The sequence below is a fragment of the Tursiops truncatus genome, chromosome 1 (assembly GCF_011762595.2).
Source record: "Tursiops truncatus isolate mTurTru1 chromosome 1, mTurTru1.mat.Y, whole genome shotgun sequence".
Taxonomy (NCBI): Eukaryota; Metazoa; Chordata; class Mammalia; order Artiodactyla; family Delphinidae; genus Tursiops; species Tursiops truncatus.
The window spans coordinates 139,408,938-139,426,021 of NC_047034.1; positions in this window are offsets into that span (position 1 = coordinate 139,408,938).

The window sequence follows — 17,084 nt, forward strand, 5'->3', positions numbered from 1 at the left end:
CAGTCTTAAAATACCCTAAAATTTTAGTCCTTTATTTCCCCATTTCTTACCTCCTTTTAGATTACTGATTACCTCCACTTGCACTGTTGGGAAAGGGTTTTTTCTTTAGAAGTACTTTTAGTGACACCCCCCACCCCCAAACACACACACACACACACACACACACACACACACACAGCATGAGAGAATTTGTCACGTTTCACGCCACGACTGAAATCTAAATACGACTGTTTAGATTCTGAAGCTACCAGGCAAAAACGTGTCAGTTTGTCTTCTTCTGCAGAGCCCATATCCCACTGTGATTTCTCAGCAAGACATCATAATTATCCATAACTGTAGTGGGCACGGCAGTCAGATAGTGTCTGAACATTAAAGCCATCCTTCTAAAAGCAAAGTATCAATACAGTGGGGCACAGTACACCATGTCTTTGCAGGCCCAAGTTGTGGTTAGAAGGTACCCGACCAGCTCCTTCAACTCCACTCTGAGTAAAGTTTCTCAAATGACAATGGGCCAATGCTTTAGAAATAAATTTGTTTTGAATAAAAAGCAATTGAAGATGTAGGACTCCAGGAGTGACCCAAAAAGGAAGGGAAAGGCCTCAAGATGTGTTTCCCTAAATCGGAATGACTGAATTCGTTTCCACCAGCTTGATCCTTTCCTGAAGGCGGTGAACTAGAGCGCGTGCAGTCCCCCTCCAACAGCTCATCAATCTCCTGCCACAAAGATGAGTCAGGGCTGCAACCAGAGCCTCATCCTGCCTCCCCTCGGCAGAGCACCTGCCAGGCTGCGTTAGGAGTGAGCGATGCCCGCACAGTCCACACCTGGCGCTGGGGGCCTCAGGAGGAGAAGAGGAGCCCTCACAGCACACGCTGCTCTCCTCCCAGACCCCACCGCTCACACGCCCTCGGGCTGGTCTGTCACATCCTGTTGTCAGCAGCGGAGCAGCAGGCAGATGTGTGGTGCTCAGACCACAGAGACGCTGTCACAACGGAGCTGCTCCCGGGTCGTGTTCCTGTGAGAGGGTAACAGTTTCTCAGCAGCTGCAAGTCTGGCCCTGCCGCTGGTTGTTTAGGGGGCTTGCCTCTCCCAGGGGTCTAAACCCCATAAAATCAGTCTTCCTAAAACTTCTTTAAGGTTGCTGTTCACATTGCAAATTCCTTGGGGGTACCTACCTGGACTGCCGGGGTGAATTAAACATCTCGTGTTGTCCACGGAAAACTCTGTGGACCAATAGCAGTGATCCTTTTTTCTGCCTGGACAGACTGAAGGTCCCTGGGCCTCCCTGTGGGCAGATAGACCTGGGGTCAGCAGCTGTGCGTTCAGATTCCAGCACAGCCACCCGGGCGGGTTTCCTAACCCATCCAAGCCTCGATTTCCTCATAGGAAAAGTGGGGATAATAGTACTCACTTCCAGAGGTGGTTTTGAAGCTGAGAAGTGCACATGTACAGCACCTAGCATGGCACCTGGCACACTCCAGGTGTCCTATTTACTGGACTTGTCTATTGTTAAGATCTTTAAAAAGGTGGCCAGTGTGACACATTTGAGACACTGCCCTGAGAACAGAAACAGAGATGGCCATTAGGGAGAGAGGCCTCCCCTCCTCCCGAGTGCACGGGGAATTCTCCTTTCCCTGAGCTCTCCAACAGTATTTAAACTCCCAACCAGGCCCTGGCACTTGGACCTAAACTCCATCGTGGGTGAGCTTCACTTGCCCTGTGAGATAGCTTGCAATCTGCCCTATGACCACTTCTCTTAAACTTTCTCTCCTTTGATGTGTTCTCCTTTCACAGTTGGCATTAATGGCTTCAAAGAGCCGGAAGGGACCTTGGTGCTCACCTGGGTCATGGGCAGAGTAACAAGGGCAGTGGCAGAGGTGTGGGTGATATCCCTGAGCTCCTGGTCCAGCACTCCTGCTGTCCTCCACTTGGTCCTGGGCGTGCATGTCCTGAAGTGCGGCCGCCCAGGGAGACACTTGCTTGGATGAGCTCCTCCTGCTGATCCAGCAACACAGCCAGCCTCTTGCAGGAAGGAAGAGGGGCAGCAAATGCTGTGCTTAAAGCAGCTGTTTTGGGGTCTGGCCCCTGTTAACTGTGGAGCCCCCTAAGGTTGAACGCGGGTCATCCTGGCACCAACAGCTACTGTCTGGAGAAGTTAATGACATGAGCCTCGTCTGTGGCTTCCTTCAGATCCTGGAAATTTTATAGTCTGTGAATGTGTCCTGGCCCCACGCTCCGTCCTCACCAGGCCCAGACTCCAGCCGCACACCTGTGCTCCAGTCCTTCCCCGCACCCTCCTGGCAAACCAGACCCAGGGACAGTCCAAGAGTCTCCCTCGTCCATGCCTACCCGGGTGACTGAGCACTGCTGGCTTCTCAGCACTTCTGGATGTTCAGAACTGTCCTTCTCCCCACTCCACCCAGCCTCCAGTTCAACCCCTCACTCCTCTCCTGAGCTTTCTGTCCACAGCCCTGTCCCCTGGCTCCAGCTCTCCCTGGGAAATTTCAACCTCGGTGTTCCAGGGCTAAACTGCTGGTACCACCAGCAACTCCCTGGGTGTCCCTTCCCACAGGCTATCCATTCTCTCTTCTGAACAGGTCTTGATGGGCTACCTTCTCTATCATGCTGGTTCAGGTCACGGTCACCTTTGGTCTTGGTTCCTACACTAGCCTCCCGGGCACCCTGCCCCCAGCCTCACCCCCTCCTCTAGTTCTCTCTCTTCTCTGAATGGGTTATCTCTGCAAGTCAGACCTCCTTCCCCCATCCATGACCTTCAGGGCTCCCCTAGCCCCCTGGGGGGAATCTACCCCTGGCTTTGGCAATACATCATGACCCCCTGTGATCTGGTGTCTGCCAACCACTCTAGCCTAGGTCTTCCCTTTCTACCCCTCTGACTTCCTGGGTCCCTCCTCCTGCAGGTTCCCTGCCTGGCAGGCCTACCTCCCCCCACCAGCCTCCTTCTTCAACTGGCTGACTCCTCACCATCCTTCCAGACCCAGCTTCTGCATTGCTATCTCTGGTGCCAACCTCAGCCTCTAGGGTTAAGGTCACAGCTCCTAACTGTCCTTCTTTCTAGCCTGGATCTTAAGGCGCTGCTGCTGTCTGTCTACACATGTCTCCCAGACAACTAGAGTGTTGTTCCAAGACAGGGCCATGCCCCTTCACTTTTGGGTCCCCTGAGCCTAACAGATGGGCAGTCAGTGGCCAACTTGCAATGGCGCTCAGGCTAGGATGTGAAGACCCAACGCCCATGCCTCTGGCTTGGGCAGACAGAATGATGTGCCCTGCTCATGTGAAAGGACCCTATCTCCAACTTCATCTCCTACTCCTCTTCAACTCTGGTGACAAGAGCAGGGCTGCAGGGTCATCTAGCTTCAAATACTGACTCAATGACTTACTAGTTTTGGGACTTTGGGCAAGACACTTAAACTCTCTGAGCCTCAGTTATCTCATGTGTATAGTGGAGTTGATGAGTAAGGCCCTGCACATAGTAGATACTTTAAAGTGAGAGATATTATCCCAGTGGCATTTTTGGTAAATACTGTAAAATTAAATGCAGTAAGGCTGATGTATTATTGCATTAGCTATAGAAACATACCAAGGGGTGATGGATTGAGCACAGGGATAGGAACAAAAAGATCCCAGTTCTACCTCTGTCACTGAACCAATGTCCTCCATGGCTTAAAAAAGGGGGGGAAGATTTGATTAAATTGGTAACTAGATTCACTCCCAGCTCACAGATCAGCTGATTCTAAGATTCTTTGATTCGACAGTCTTATGAATTACCATGTGTAGCCTGAGACTCTATTGAGGTTTTTAAGGGGACATGCATTCAAAACTTAATTCTATTGAAGGGCAAAAGACCAGCATTGGAAGGCCAAGTCAGGTGGCAAGTCCTTACCTACAAATATTTCCCACCCACATGAGAAGGTGACTTGCCTTCTGAGGGGTTCAGAGGCAGAGATGCTCAAAATGGCCATTTGTGAACCCCAGCAAAGCTCAGCATTCCAGCAGTCCCTGTGAAGGGCTGGCAGGAGCTGATGTCTGCAAAACACAGCCTTCTAGATGACATTTGCAGGGAAATAAAGCCTTCAGACATTACAGCGTTTTCAAATATCATTATTACTGCTCTATAAATACCACACGCCCACAGTGTATCAGGTGCCACATGGGAAATATTGGATTCGGTTGGAGGTTTTCTTAAAAGACACACAACAGTACTGTATGCCAGTCATCTTAGTTAGTATTTATGTACATGCTGTAGAAGCAAAGATTAGCTGTGTCAATATGTATAGAAAACCCTCACAAAAGAGAGTCTGTGGGATGTGTATTATCTGCACTTATGATCAAAAGCATTTGCCTAATTTTTTTACTTCTTTAAGAGCTATTTCACCCATAAATTATAGAAAGGTTGGAGGAGTGAGGAATTATTACAGCAATAATCAGGGGGAAATTATCAGAGATGCCTGGGGTCTCCTACTGGGAGTAGTTCAGAGTTTCTGCAGCTAAAAAGAGCAGTTCCAGACCTGTGAACACCAATTAACCCTTCCATTTGCTTTTAACTAATGGGATTCAAACATAGCTCATTCCTTTTCAATTATCCTCACCAGCATACCAAAAGGGAAATTTCTTGGAGGAAAAAACATTTTTGATGAGAGACATGCAAGAGAAAAAACTACTCTCACTAATATGATTCCAAGTGCAAATTTACACATGAGCACTATGCATATAACCAGTCAGCTGTTTTAGTATCTGGGTATATGGACTGAATTGTTTCCCCTCCTAAATTCATATGTTGAAGCTCTATCCCACAGTGTGATGGTATTTGGAGATGGGGCCTTTGGGAGGTATTTAGGTTTAGATGAGGTCATGAGGGTGGATCCCTCATGAAGGGATTCGTGCCCTTATAAGAAGAGACACCAGAGAACTTGCTTCCTCTCTCTCTGCCATGTGAGGGCACAATGAGAAAGTGGCTGTCTACAAGTCAGAAAGAGGGGACTCTCCAGAAACTGACATCCTAGCACAATGATCTCAAACTCACAGCCTCCAAAACTGTGAGAAAATAAGAAGCATCCATAGTTTAAGCCACCCAGTCTACGGTATTTTGTTATGGCAGCCTTAACAGACTAATACAATGTAGTTCTTACACTCTCAGCTTTCATCTTAGACAGTGATGAGATAAAAATTCAGGATTACATTAAGCAAACAGCCACATTCAGTGACTATGTAGGCAGTGAGGTTATTGCCTTTGACAGGCTGGCAGGGGTGGCTGCCACCATCTCCCTATTTTCTTGATAGAGCTGGTTGTTACGGACTGAAAGGATGTGTGACTGTCTGTTGGGGACTCAATCCAGAGCTAAAAATATGAAATTGTCCAATTATTTGGAGAACAGAGAAGTACTAATCAGCCTAATGCCAGCAAATGGTTTGAAATTGGGAAGCAATATTGTGGAGCCCTGGCGGGTGGAGGGCAGGGAGTGGGAACAACTTAGTTTATTGTGAATTACATTTCTCTTTACTGCACAGTTTTATTTTTAATTGCAAAATGTCTGGTTGAGCAGTTATTAAAAGCTCTCTGTTGGGGCTTCCCTGGTGGCACAGTGGTTGAGAGTCTGCCTGCCGATGCAGGGGACACGGGTTCGTGCCCCAATCCGGGAAGATCCAACATGTCGCGGAGCGGTTGGGCCCGTGAGCCATGGCCGCTGAGCCTGCGCGTCCGGAGCCTGTGCTCCGCAACGGGAGAGGCCACAACAGTGAGAGGCCCGTGTACCAAGAAAAAAAAAAAAAAGGTTTCTGTTAAATCACAGTTTTATTAACAGTGATGTGAACTAGAATTTGCTGTAATATATAAGATGCTGAAGTGCTTTTAAATTTTGGAAAAAGAAACTACAGCCCACCCCAAATCTTAATATGACTGTTAGGCAGGAAAAACAGTGACCTAATTGGATTGTCTGAGAACTCACGACGTACCTTTGTTGAACATGCTGAAGGCTTGGTTGGCTTCAGGAGCCTGGTGTTCTGGTCAATTCAACCCCAAATAGCTACGTGCCCTGGGACAAGTCCCTTCCCCTCTCTGGGTCTTAGTTTCCTCATGTGTTCAAAACAAAACACAAGGAAACTGAATCTTTCTGCTCATACATTCTCCTCAGGAACGCTGTCCACTCAATAGCAGGCAGCTCTGAAAGATGAATCCCCAGATCTGGCAGAAAATGAAGGGTTAGGGACAGAATTGAAACGTCAAAACCATTTACCCAGGTGTGGAGACCCCTGTTTGTCTCCAGGTCATGGGAGGAAGGGCCCAGACTGAGCTACTGCAGGGAGCCTGGCACAGAGGTGCCTCCTGGACTGGTCACTTGGGCACTAGATGAGGACTCTGTGCTCCTGGAAGGGCTGGGCAAGTGCCAGGGGAGCCCACGGCAGCCTGAGCCACTCCCACCCCAGCCTGAGCCGCTCACGGCAGCCACTGAGGCCGGCCTGAGAAGTAGCAGGGAAAAGCTGCAGCTGCCCTCCCTCCAGCGGGGCTGGTGAATATCGGGGTTTGGGGGTGTATCCTTTCGCTAGGGCTGCCATGACAAGGTGCCACAGATGGGATGCCTTCAACAACAGAAGTGTATTTCTCACGGTTCTGGAGGCTGGAAGTCTGAGATCAAGGTCGGCAGGGTTGGTTTCTTCTGTCGCCTTCTCCTTCTGTCTTCACATGGTTTGCCCTCTGTCTGTCTGTATCCAAATATCCTCCTCTTATAAGGTAGATTAGGGCTCACCCTAACGACCTCATTTAATGTAACCACTTCTTTAAAGACTTTATCGCCAAATACAGTCATACCCTGAGGTATTGAGGGTTAGGACTTCAACATACAAATTTGTGGGGGGAAACATGATTCAGCCCATGACCAGGCGCTGCTGATACTTTAGTTTGATAGGGACCCTGTATTAGTTTCCCAGGGCTGCCGGAACAAATTACCACAGACTGAGTGGCTTAAGACAACCCAAATTGATTTTCTCTGGAGGCTTGAAGTCTGAAATTAAGGTGTTGGCAGGGCCATACTGTCTCTCCGAAGGCTCTCATAGAGGTTCCTTCTTTGTCTCTTCCAGCTTCTGGTGTTTTCTGCCCATGCTTGGCAGTCCTTGGCTTGTAGACACATCACTCCGATCTCTGTCTCCATCTTCACGTGACATTCTCTCTCTGTGTGTCTGTGTCTAAACTTCTGTCTTCTTCTAAGGCTTACCCTAATCTAGTCTGACCACACTTAACTTGATTATACCTGCAAAGATCCTATTTCTAGGGAATTCTCTGGCGGTCCAGTTGTTAGGACTCGGCGCTTCCATTGCCGGGGCTCAGTTTCAATCCCTGATTGGGGAACTAAGATCCCGCAAGCTGCGCGGTGCAGCAAAAAAAAAAAAAAAGCCCTATTTCCAAATAAGGTCACATTCACAGGTCCTGGGAGGTAGGACTTGAACATATCTGTTTTAGAGGACACAGTTCAACCCACAATGGACCCCGTCTCCTTATGCCCCTGCCCTCCTGCCCTCAGAGCTGCTCAGGTACCATTACTTTGTTTGAAGGATCAGGAAGGATGCTAACTGGCTCCCCTTGTTTGATGCTTTTTTAAATGCCCAATATCTTTCTCTTTCTCCAGTACCTTTTCTCTCCCTCTCTTTGTCTCTTTTCTCTTTTCTTCCTCTCCCCCCTCTCTTGTCCTCCCAGGTTTTTGTCTCTCTGCTCTGCCTCTCTCTCCCCTCACTTCCCACTCTCCTCATCCCAGACCCTCTCCCACCCCACCCTCCTTGCTCAAGTATCTGCCCAGAGGACACCATTTTTTCTCAGATGTGATGAGCAGGAAGAATATTCTCAGTTGTTATAAAAATCCTAAGTCTCTGCTTTGCTTTAGTGGCCACACAGTGGCTTTCTTTCCCAAACTTGTCATGGATTGGGTCTGCTTTTTCCAAGCATTTTATAATAATTATTTGGCTTTTTCACCCTTCTGAATTCTCTATGGAATTAAGAAAATAAAAATTTTAAAACCCACTGGTTGTTTCCTCCTTCTAAAAGGAAGCCCCAAATGGAGATGGGTCAGTTAATTTAGCAGGAGTCCACTCTGTGCCCAGTGAGGGGACAACCGTTGGTTTCTCGTTAATATATAGGAGCCCATCGTGGGCCCCATGTGGGTTTGCACATGGATACAGGCTCGTGCAATCACATCGTTTCCTAAAGTCTTGTTGCTGGAGCCCTGAAGTTTCTACCAGATTTTTTCTAGGTTGCTCTTGGCTATCTGGTCAGTCTATCCTGGGTCCAAATCTTGGTTCACCACCCTCACTAAGGAATACAGATGCTTAAGTCCTAAGTAAACTATTAGCAACCCAAGAGTATTCAAAGAATAATAGGCCATAACCGCATAGGGCTTATTACAGGAATTCAAGGCAGATTCCAAGAAATGAACCATCAATACATGGTTCATGTATTGATCTCAGAAATCATTATTCTGAGTGAAAGAAGTCGGACAAAACATGAGTGCATAGGAAACTCTAGAAGGTGCAAACTACTCAACAGTGACAGAAAACAGACTGGTGGCTGCTTGGAGGAGAGGGTTACCCGGAAGGGGCCAGGAGGAAGCAATTTCAAAGGGGCACGAGGAAACTTTTGGTGGTGATAGATAAATTCACTCTCGTGATGGGAGATGGTTTCACAGAGAGTATGCAAATGCCAAAACGTCAAATTGCATACAAAAAGAGATCAATGATTCTACCTTTAAGAAATCTTTTAATGCAGCCAAGCGTACAAGACCTGGTACAAGAGGTCGAGACATAAAATGGAAAGGCACATGGCAGATGGGCAGATACAGTGATCACCCTGTCAGTCATTCCCACGCAGGTTTGTTCAAGGACAGTGGATCCTGGAGCCCAAAGTTCCCCTGAGTTCTCACCCTACCTCTGCCTGCGGTCGTAACTTGGCCACTTGTGCTGGGGCTTTGAGCCTGTTTTCTGCAAAATAACGATAATAACTGTGGAATGAGGATAGTCACAACCAGACTTGGAGTTGTCAGGGTGCGAGGTAATAAGAGTGAGGTGCTTGTGACAAAGGAGAGCCTCCGTAGCTGGTAACGATGAGAAAAGGATTATTCCTCACACTTTCTCCAGGAACCTTCTATGTGCTCAGTATTACCTGGCAACCCGGATCCTGTGAGGAGAGACATGGTTCCTGCAAGAGTGTATGTGCAGGAAAGAACAAGACATCCACTGGGCGCAGAGACCAGCCCACCTCAGTCCTCAGCACACTGATTTTTCAGGGTCTCTTTTATTCACTCAGGAGTCCAGCCCAAGATCCATCCTCACCAGCTTCCCAGAAATTGTTTTGGGATCCCCTAGGGGAGGGAGGCCTTTTCTCACAAGCAACCAAATTTTAACTGTTTGAAAAGTGTTTCGGACATGCATTTTGAAAGCAGGGTGTAACAATAAACACAGGATAATAAAACATACGTTTGAAAGGAATTTCACCTCTGCATTTGATAAGGAAGTAAGTTAGTATTAATCCAGAGCAAAGGAGAGCATGACATTGAGGGAGAAAAACATTAAAAACATGTTTCGTTAGTTGAGTTTTTAACTTTTAGGATACATACTAATGTCCTTGTGGTTTTGGAGGGCTTGAGGCCCTCATCAACACCACCATTGCTTGTGGAGGCAGAGACCAGCCGTATGGTGCGAGGAGGCGCCCTCAGAGGCTGCACTGGGACAGTGACAGGTAGAGGTATAGTTGCATGGTGGCTGGTGGCCAGTCCTTCCAGCCTCACGCAGTAGCCCATGTGTAGGTAGCTGCATGAAGGAGCAGACCCGGTCTTGTGTCTGGTCATGTTGCAGAAGGACAAACCCCTCCCCCCCCATCATCGTCATCATCACCACCACAGCAGCAAGCTTATATTGAGTGCTCACCTTGTCCTAGGCAATGTTTGAAACACTTTCTATCTTTCATGATTGTCTTGTTGAATCCTCACAACAGTTCTATGAAGGTTAGTACTATTGTTATCCCTATTTTACAGATGAGAAAACCGAGGCATAAAGAGGTTAAGTCACTTGCTCAAAGTCTTGCGTGCAGGGTCGGGGAGAGGGGGGGAGTTGAGATGCCAGCAAGAAGAATTAATAGGGGGGTATTCTTGTTAATGGACCAGTCATCTAAAATTTTGATTTTAAGGGTATAGACTCCCTAATCCCTAAAAGGATACAGGCCTGGGGACACTAAACCGGTGTGTGTGTGGGATGCCTATTATCCCCATTTAAATGATGTTCAGGAGAGGAGTAAGGGCAGGGCCAAGCAGGAGGCATGGGGTGATTCCTCCGTTTGTCTGCTCACATAACTTCTGAGTGACCTCACACTTGACAGATGAGGAAACTATGGGTCCAGAGGAGCTAAACAGCTTGGCCAGGGCCCCACAATGAGTACAAGCTGGGACTTGAACTTGGGTCTTCCAGGTGCTAGCTTCGCCTGCCTACAGCTAAGAACTGTGAGAGTCTCCTCCTACTCAGGCCCCCAGGACTGAGGACCCGGGAGGTGAAGGCTCTAGTTGAGGGCCCAGCTGGCCAGAGACAGGGCTCCGTGTCTCTCTGTCTCTCTCATCCTGTCCTTTTGTCTCCTCCACAAGGGCCTGGCTCCCCCAAGGCCAGGCACTGTCACTATGGGTGGAGGGTCTTTCCCACCATGGTCACCCACACCAGGAAGAGAAGTGTGGACCCTTGCAGCTGCCACCCTTTCGGGCAAGCAGGGGTCCTCACGTGGCGGCTGGCCCAGCTGAGGCCCCGCTTTCTCTGCTCTGCTCAGCAAGGGCAGGCATAATCCAGGAGAGTGCATGCAGCTTTGTCATAACCTTTAATACCTGCACATCGAAAAAAAGAACATCTACACAGAGAAAATTAAATGAATGCTCTGTTCAAAAGACTTCGGTTGGGGAAAGCTCTTGATCAGATCTGGGAATGCAGCCAGGAAAAAATCATTTCCACAGCCTCGCTGGGAATGGCAACAATGACCCAGTTAGAGAAGCCCTTGGGAAGGGCCTGTCCTGACTGTCCCCTCTGGAACCGGCCTTGCCACCCCTTCTCTCCCAGAACCACATCCACACAGCTCTTTAGGACCTTTAATCCTTCTCCCTTAAAAAGGAAGGGGGTTGGGTGGTCCCTCCACTGGGGCCTGGGCTGAACTGACTGTGGTACATCTTCATCAAGGAATACTACTCAGCATAAATAGTAGTGACCCATGAACACAGGCAACAGCAGTGATGAATCTCAAAAACAACATCCTAAGTGAAAGAAGCCAATCTCGGAAGGATACGTGCTGTATGATTCCATTTCTACGATATTCTGGAAAAGGCAAAGCTACAGGGATGGAGAGTTAGAGGGGGACCAGTGTGGCCAGGGCTGGGGGTGTGTAGAGCATGAACTGCAAAGGGTCCCCAGGGAACTTCAGGGGACAACGGAAATGCCCTATGTTTTGTGGGGTGTGGCTACACTTTGTCAAAACGTCTCAGACTGTGTTAAATAGGTAAACGGTATTGTATGTGAATTTTGTCTCTACACAGCTGATAGATCACTGAAAAGTGAGGGAATGAATGAATGAAGGGTAGCAGCCACTGGCTGTTTCTGGGTCCCAGTCTCTGCCTTCGTGCAGGTGGGAGGGGTGCCTTCAGCATCCCTCTGGGGAGGCGCAGCCCTGTGGGGGGCCCTCACCAGGCCCTGCGCCCACTGGCCCTCTCACACGTGTGAATGAATGAGTCCAGAGACAGTTCCCCCAGGAGGGGCACCTCCGAGCACAGCTCTCACAGATGAGGCGGGAGGCCGGTCCCTAGCCTCCCCCCAACAGGCTGTCCTGGCAGGGTTCCCGAGGACAGCCTGCTTCTCTCACCCACCCCGCACTGAGCCTGTCTTCGGTGCCAGACCCTTCCCTGGAGGGGCTCACACTCTGGTTGGGGGGTGGGGGGGTGGCAGGGCCAGCTGCAGACAATTATGACAGGCAGGTCAGAGGAAATCCCTGGATTGTGGAACCCGAGGAGGGACCGGCCCTGATGGAAGGCCAGAGGGGCTTCCTGGCAGAGGTGGCAGTCAGGCTAAGCTGGGCCAAGGGTGAGGAGGGGGTAGCAGGCGAGAGGCCTGGGGAATGCCCTGAGCCAGGGCAGGCATAAGGCACCTTGGCCTTGGGGAGGAAGGCTGGGGGGTGGCAGCGACCGGTTCTTCCTGGAGAATAAGGAATGAGGCAGGTAAGGGCCCTCCCACGTCCTGATGACTCGGGAGCCTCTTGGACTTTGGACTCTCCTGAGGCAATGGTGAGGCCCCAGAAGAGCAACGTCATCAGCCTTTCATGGCAGAAAAGTCCCCGTGGCGGGGGATTTACATGAGCCACACCAGCAGGTTTAGGGTGTGTGTGGCTCTCACAGGAGCCGTGAGTGCCGTCCAAGGAACATCTACAGAGGCACTTTGTGAATTTATGTACAACGGTCATGGCCCCCTTCGGACAACCCTGTGAACCCACGAGTGTGTGAACCCCACCTCATGGGTGGGCAGATAATGTAGAGAGTCCCAGTCATCCTGTGGCGGGTCCAGGCTGGAGGCTGGCACGTTCCTCGCCACCCTGCCCGCTGAAGAGGGAGAGGAGAAAATGTCATTCACGCATTTCTGTGTTCAGCAGTTGAGTGCCATCTCCCCTGGGGTGCTACCTGCCCACACCCAAGAGGACTGCCTGGCAGGACTGGAAGGCCTCAGGCCTGAAGGGCAGAGCAGTTCTAAGATACATCTGCCCCCCTGAGCCTCTGTCCACATAGTGGAGGCCTGAGCTGGGCTGGACGCCATTCACGACTATGGCCAGCAGGGGGCGCCCCAGGACAGATGACTCTGGACTCGACCGCAAGGATCACCCAGGAACGAAGTCCTTCATACACTCAAAACCAGTGTGCCTGCTCTTCCTTTTTTCCTAAAGCCCAGATGGTCAGATGTCTTCAATAAATCACGTTCAGACAAGCCCTTCTGCACCTGACTCACTAGACCAAGCCCAGTCTTTTGGAGTGAGGGATCCTTGAAAAGCCCCCGCCGGAAGAAGCTTCTTCCAAGATAACTAGTTTGTCCTATTTATGGGGAAGGGGGATAAATAATCTCAGGGTGAGGGCTGGGGGTTGCTGACTGGAGGAGGTTCCCAGGGCATTCACCAGAGCCATTTCTCAGAGCCCACTCAACGCGTTCCCTCATTAGGCCCCTCCCTCCCAGGGGCTCTGCGTGCCGGGAGGGGTGTCAGGATCGGGGAGCCCCACTCCCAGGACACCTGCACTGGCAGGTTCGGCCCTGACCGAGCTCAGGGCTCAGGTCGGTTCACCCTGAAGTCAGTTCCAAGGTTACCTCAGAACTGCCCTGGGAGGGGCACAGGGTGCTGTGAGGCTTCGGGGAGACCTTCTCTGGTTATTTTAAGGTGAAAGCAGGCAGCCTCGCTCAGGAGCGCACAATGCACTGTGCAGATATGCGTCATATGAGCAGAGTTCAGCGCTGTAATTAAATACTACATACAACGAAGTTAATCCCATACATACTTAAAGACATGTGTGAAGGCGATTGTGTAGCGGGATTAATTGGGCAGAAATAGAACATGTGTCACGTAAATGACTATAATTAACACTGCTTTTGCTCAGCAAACCTTTCTACAGCTTCCTGTCCTTTGCCAGTGCTTTCCTGTTTAAGGGCGGGTTGACATCAGTTTCATGTCCATCTTACCCACACTGACAGAGACAGTGATTTTCCTGGAGGAACTTTCCTTCCCCTACTTGCAATCCATGTGATTTTGACAGTGCTTGACCCTACACCTAACTTCAGGGGTGAGCCTGTGACCCAAACATGCCCAGGTAGAACACTGCCCACACCTGTGCCCCAGTGACTAGGTTAGGAATGAGCGTGTGACCCAGTCACAGTCAATGGACTCTTAGATCTGCAGGGAAGGAAAAAATCTCTTTCTGCGGGCCCTGATGCAGGGAAAGTGAGGCCATCCCAAATTTATACTGGTTGATGAAAATAAACAAAGCAGAGAGACCAGGTCCTATTGACATCATTTGATCTCCTAGATTCAGCCAGGCCTGAAGCTACTGCTGAACCTTTTAGTTATGTGAGCCAATAAATTCATTTTTTTGCTCAAGTCAATTTCAGTTAGCTTTAGGTCACTTGCAATTAAAAATCTCCTCTCTGCTACACGTTAGGGAAGGTTAAGGCCAAAGGAAGATAGATGGGGAATGGGAAGGAACCTGAAGTTGGACAGGTGCTAGGGAGAGAAAATTGGACAGATCCAAGAAGAACTTAACAGGCATCAACTATAGGACTCCCTGAGTGACTGGATTTGCTAGGAGAGGGAGAGAGAGGAGTGAGGATGAGCTAGGGGGCCAGGGTCATGCTGTTCACCGAGCCAGAGAGTACGAGGAAGAAGAGAGGGTACACAGACAGACACCAGCTTCCACTGTGCAAATGATCCGTTTGGGTGCCCGTGGCATCCGGGCACTTATCCAGCGGGCTGCTGGCTGTGTGGGTCTGAGCAGGCACCTCGATGATCAGCAGAGGGAGAGTCTGGGAGCCTTGAGAGTGGAGTCATTGCCCAGGGAGGGGGAGAGGAGGACAAAGGAGCTGGGCCGGGTGCCGAGGGGCACCCGCATAAAGGGAGGATGAAACGCTGGAAACAGAGAAGGAAAGGGTTAGGAGATGACAACTCTGGAGAGCCCCACCAGAGTCATTGCCAGTCCCCTCATTAAGCTGGCTGCCACCAGCCTGTCTAAGGACAGGGACCATGTCTGATTCAGTCCCCAGTGTGTCCTTAGCACCAGCCTATGCCTGGCATGTGATGGTAGCTCAGTATCCCCATCACATTTGCTGGATGAATGAGTGAATGGAAAAGAAAACAGCAGAAGGGCTGATGGACTACAGAGAGGAATTTGGTCCAACTTCTTACCAAAAAAAAAATCAGATCGGAACATTAGGACACCAGGTTGTCTCGTTCCTTGGGGTGGGCACTTTGTCTGGCACCTCTGAGAAGGCCTCTAATTTCGGGGCCAGAGTCCTCCCCCACTCCCCTTCTCTCCCTTATGCCGTCTCAAGTCCCAGCCAGGAAGGAGCTGGCAGGGAAACAGGCCACTGGCTTTCCTTTTCCTTTTCAAGAACCTGGTCTTCCCTTACCATAGGTGCCTCTCGGCGCCTGGCACTGGCTCCCCGTTCTCCTCTCCCCCTCCCTGGGTAACAGCTCCACTCTCAAGGCTCCCAGACTCTCCCTCTGCTGATCGTCGAGGTGCCTGCTCAGACCCACACAGCCAGCAGCCCGTTGGATAAGTGCCCGGATGCCCCAGGCACCCAAATGGATCATTTGCACAGTGGAAGCTGGTGTCTGTCTGTGTACCCTCTCTTCCTCCTCGTACTCTCTGGCTCGGTGAACAGCATGACCCTGGCCCCCTGGCTCATCCTCACTCATCTCTCTTTGTCCCCCGCCCCAATCCACTTTCTCATCCAGAGCCTTTGATGCCACCTGCTAAGTTCTCAGATCTGCTCACTTCACTTTTCCTCAGTCCCTTCCAACTTCAGGCCCTTGAATCTGGCTCATCCTTTACCCAACTTCCTCTGGCTGCCAAGCTCCTCTGTTGGAACTGCAGGTGGGAGCGGGAACCAGCCTTGCCCCTGTGCCTGGAACCCCTGGACCGCAGGGAGCTGACAAAACGGAACTCCCAGTGGGCGTGGTGTCTTCTAATTTGCATGTCCCTAATGACCTTAATGATCTTAAGCATCCTTGCATGTACAGTACTCATTTGCCCTTCTTATATCTTCAGTGAAGTCTCTGTTCAAATCTTTCCTCAGTTTTTTTTTTTTTTTTTTTTTTTTTTTTTTTTTTTGCGGTACGCGGTCCTCTCACTGCTGTGGCCTCTCCCGTTGCAGCTCCGGACACGCAGGCTCAGCGGCCATGGCTCACAGGCCCAGCTGCTCCGCGGCATGTGGGATCTTCCCAGACTGGGGCACGAACCAGTGTCCTCTGCATCGGCAGGCGGACTCTCAATCACTGCGCCACCAGGGAAGCCCCCTCAGTTTTTAAAATTGAGTTTTTATCATCTTATTGAGCAAGAGCTCTTTATATATTCTAGATACAAGCCCTTTGTCAGATATGTGTTGTTTTTGTTTACAGTTTTTTGGAGATACAATTTACATAACATAAAGTTCACCCTTTTAAAATGTATAATTCAGCAGCTTTTAGTATATTCACAAAGTTATGCACTGATCACTATGTCAGATATATGTTTGCAAATATTTTCTCTCAGTCTGTGGTTTGCTTTTTCATTTTCTTAACATATCCTTCTGAAGAACAAACCTTTATCATTTTGATGAAGTCCAACTTACAGATTTATTTCCTCTGTAATTTGTAGTTTTTGTGTTGTATTTAAGAAATCTTTGTGAAACCCAAGGTCATGAAGATTTTCTACGTTTTCTTCTAGAAGTTTTATAGTTTTGGCTCTCATATGTAGGTCTATGATCTTCTTCAGGTTAATTTTTGTATATGTTGTGAGATAAGAGCCAAAATTTATTTTTTGGTCTTTTTGATCATGTAATTGTTCCAGAACTGTTTGTGGAAAAGAGCATCCTTTCACCTTTGTTGAAACTCAAGTGACCATATATGTATGGATCTTTTTCTGAACTTTCTAGTCTGTCTCATTGATTTATTTGTCAATTTTTATACCAGTACCACACTATCTTGATTACTGTAGCCTTATAAGTCTTGAAACCACGTAGTGTATGTCCTCCAAGTTTATCCTTCTTTTTCAAAGTTGTTTTGGTTATTCTAGGTCTTTTGTATTTACATATAACTTTTGGACTCAGCTTGTTAATTTCCACACACTTGCAAAAAAAAAAAAAAAAAAAAGCCTGTTGGGTTTGACTGGGATTGCATTGACTCTATCGATCAGTTTGGGAAGAACTGACATCTTAACAACATAGAGGCTTATGATTCATTAACATGGTCTATTTCTCATCTTATTTAGATCTTAATTTCTCTGAGCAATGTTTTGTAATTTTCATTGTTTAGGTCTTGAATATCTTTTTAACACATTTA